The 3,529-nt window shown below is 48.3% G+C and overlaps 1 protein-coding gene across 1 annotated transcript in view; it reads right to left on the reverse strand.

The window, feature by feature from the left end:
- mpp3a (MAGUK p55 scaffold protein 3a) overlaps positions 1-3,097 on the reverse strand; it is an 18,804-nt gene extending 15,707 nt beyond the window's left edge. Inside the window, exon 1 of the mRNA XM_047038212.1 lies at positions 2,953-3,097. The gene's annotated coding sequence lies outside the window, so the exon portion shown is untranslated. The remainder of the gene's footprint in view (positions 1-2,952) is intronic.
- Positions 3,098-3,529: the final 432 nt, after the last annotated feature.

The following is a 3,529-nucleotide window of genomic DNA, read 5'->3' on the forward strand; positions in this document are numbered from 1 at the left end:
GCCATCTCTGAGTATGACAGCACCTAAATGCTGGCTCAGACCAAACTAAGAGGACTTGTATCTGCGTGTCTGATACTCACTAGGTCTCTATCCCTTTAAATGTCCCCCTCCTCCACCCTGTACATCCGATGAAAGGCTGATGGAAAGCAGAAATGGGAAGCTGAAATGTTAATGTGTTCTGTGTGATGTGCCAAGACAGAGGTTATTAAAGACCTGGTGCCCGTGCCTGACTTCAGCTTGTATGGGGACAGAGCACCGATGTTGGACTGTGAACGAAGAGGAAGTGAACTGGCAGTGTACTGATGCCACCTAGCCTCCTATGTAACCATGATAGTGGAATGAAATAAGTCAAAATATACCATCCCCACCACTCCTCCACACACACACACACACACACACACACACACAAAGCAGTCAGTGGAGAACAGGCCATGGCCAGGAAAAAATCATGATAAAATCATGGTAATTTGAGGTTGGTGTGTGTTTATTGCCTCAGGCTACAAGACACACAGATCACAGTCTAGAACTGTCTTCCCTGAGGCAAATACAGTACCATTATCCTGTTCATCATCATCATCTCAACCATCACCCAAATTAAATAATGGGGAGGAAGGAGGCAGTGAGGGTCTGGCAGAATGGCCTATGAGCGTCATGCTGTAGCAACCACAAGGCCATGCTCACCAGTGCCTCGCACCTGCACATCCATTACAATCTCTCCTCAAGGCTGCTGGGACACTGACATCATCAGCAGAACGGGTACCCAAGCACCACGATGAGGTCATCAGAGAGGGAGGCAATGTGGGAGCACCTCTAAGTAGGACCCCGGGGGGGCGCTGGGTGGTGGGAGGAGGGGAATGAAGCTGTTATGAAGGGTGTTGGGGGGTGGGTGGGTGGTTTGGTGTGAGAGTGGGGTGGGGGGGGTTGTGTGGTTTGGTGTGGGAGTGGGGTGGGGGTGTCAGAGGAGAATGAAGCCGCAAGACTGGACGTGTAGACTGTACCAACACAACTCAAAAGCCGGAGCATGGATGACATGTCTGTGAAAAGCGTAGCTCAGAGTTCCTTATACTGAGCATCCTAGACTCATCTGTCCATGTAAACAGAACTCCGCTAGCCAAAGAATAGACCTCGGCGCCATGGTTACCGTTTCAGTCTGATGAAATGTAGTTTAGGAGCTTAGAAGTAAACACGATGCTCAGAAAACTGAGGACTCACGCAAATCACCCAGGACACTGATGAGATCTCAGCTTGCACAGCCAGTGAACCACTACAACTGCATGTATTAGGAATAACTGGATTACTGTCAATGTTGTGGTTCATCCATCAATGAGAGATTACGACTGCCCCCACATGCAAACTTTGTAGCATTGTCATTCATTTTATACATCCAGTCACCCACCCACACACAACAATTAGTCATACTTTCAGTCTCCACCCACCTCCAACACAGTCACAGAACCATTCATTAACCTTTTCACTGTCAGGAACCTTGCCGAGGATCTGATTGAAGAACAGTGATGGTCAACATTATACAACTTCCAGTGACCTGCTATGGAGTTCCACGTTACCCCGCTTTCAGTTACAGATTTGATTTGGTTGATCGTTGTGGTTAGCAGAGAGGCACATGTGACGGAGCTGGTCACCTGGGTGGGCCTCTGGACTGACTGCACATAGACGCCTTCTTTTGTCATGATGGATGGTTGAGTCCAAAATTATTATTAGCCTGCCACTCATCTAGATGTCACAGTGGTACAAAGGCAGCCAAGGTCATTCGGTCTCTCTCTCTCCCTCTCTCTTTGATTATAATACTACTGCGGTAACAATAATAGCCATTAATCACAATAAATTAAATGTGTTGTTTTTGTAACCTTTTTTAAATTTAATTCAAAATGTCATGATCTGAAAACACACTGTAGTCATTTGTCACTATAGTACTGCCAGTAACATTTAGGCTTTGTCAAACTGACCAGAAACGAAGAGTTTTGTATACCAGCTGATGTAGTTCATTCAGCTCTGTTGCGGTTCCACTTTTCACCATTATGAAAAATCACCATTATGCCCAGAGAATCTCTGCTATTTTGCCATTTGTGGGGTTATCCCAAAAGAACAAATGTTTAGAACAAAATGCTGGATAGCCTGACGATGTCAACACTAGCATATCTGGTATTTTATTAGAGCCACACCATCCGCAACTGTCAATAAGATTCACACACTGAAATCACAACCTTGTACCCACAGTAAAAGTGATTGATGAACTGCTTGTCCTTGATCTGTAATTTGCTAAACATGTAGTTGCGTCCAGCAACATGACTGGACACCCAAAACAGCACACAAACTAAGCTGATTTGTTGGTATTATCCTACCCTGACCAACAGTAGCCTACCATGCATACTGAAACAACTTTCAATGTCTCATTCACTACACAACAACACAGAGCTGTTTACAGTCAAAATGACATTTCCACTTCACACACAGCAGAATTCTGCAGCTCCTCACAGCTATGTGTTTTACCTGAGGTCTAAGACGACACTGGAGAGGTAAGGTGTGGCCAGGGCACCCACCATATCCTACATTACCTTCACAGTAAAACAACATATGCTGACAGCTCCTGGATTGAGTCACCAGTCCCATCCCCTGCCTCCCAGACAAACAGACGCACATCTCAGCCATGCTCCAACCAGGCCACATATACAGGCAGGCTAGCTTACTGGATGTTCCCCTCTGCCTGCTCCGTTCAATTTTTACTTCCCCTGTCTACCTCCCTCCCAGCAGCCTCCGTCTCTCCGCATCACGCTGCAGTGCCATGGGGCCGTGCTTTCCCCGCTTGTCGTTAGCAGGCAGGCAGGGAACCACCCCTCCTCATTACAGAGCATCTCTCACACCGACGCCTCAGTCACGCTGAAAATAGACAGCACCGGAGGCGTGCGTGACATGTATGCAGCAGAATGTCCTTACCTTTCTCTCTCTCAGTCTAGCTCCCTTTCTCTCTCTCTCTGTGTCAGTGTTTGTTTTTTTTCCTCCAACAGTAGCTAAACCGTTTCTTTCGCTCTGATTCCTGGCTCAGCTCCTGTTCTCGCAAACCTGCTGCTACAGTGTCCCCGCCTCCTCCTCTCTTTCTGTCTCTCTAGCTCCCTGCTGCCTCTCGATATCCCCTCCCCTCTTAGCCCCTCCCCTCCCCTGCTTCCCCTTGCTGTTCCTTCTCTCTCTCTCTCTCTCTCTCTCTCTCTCTCTCTCTCTCTCTCTTCTGTGAATCTTCTTCTGTGCAGGGCATCCTCGGTCCTTTCTCTTTCCTCAACCTCCTTTTCTCAGAGTCAGGAGCTTGTCCCCTCCCCCCCCCCCCCATCCCTTGACTATGGCGGTGCTGAGGCTGAGGCAGAGGCAGAGGCAGCGGGCTAGCCCGCTAGCGTCTGCTCTTCCTTTGTCTCCCTGCGTGCAGCTCCCACAGAGGAAACTGAGTCTGAATGACGGGCTCCCCCTGCATTCTCATGCTAATTAAGCTGGAGGATTCCCCCTAGGCCCTTGGGGATATTGA

Source organism: Hypomesus transpacificus, chromosome 17 (assembly GCF_021917145.1).
Source record: "Hypomesus transpacificus isolate Combined female chromosome 17, fHypTra1, whole genome shotgun sequence".
NCBI lineage: Eukaryota > Metazoa > Chordata > Actinopteri > Osmeriformes > Osmeridae > Hypomesus > Hypomesus transpacificus.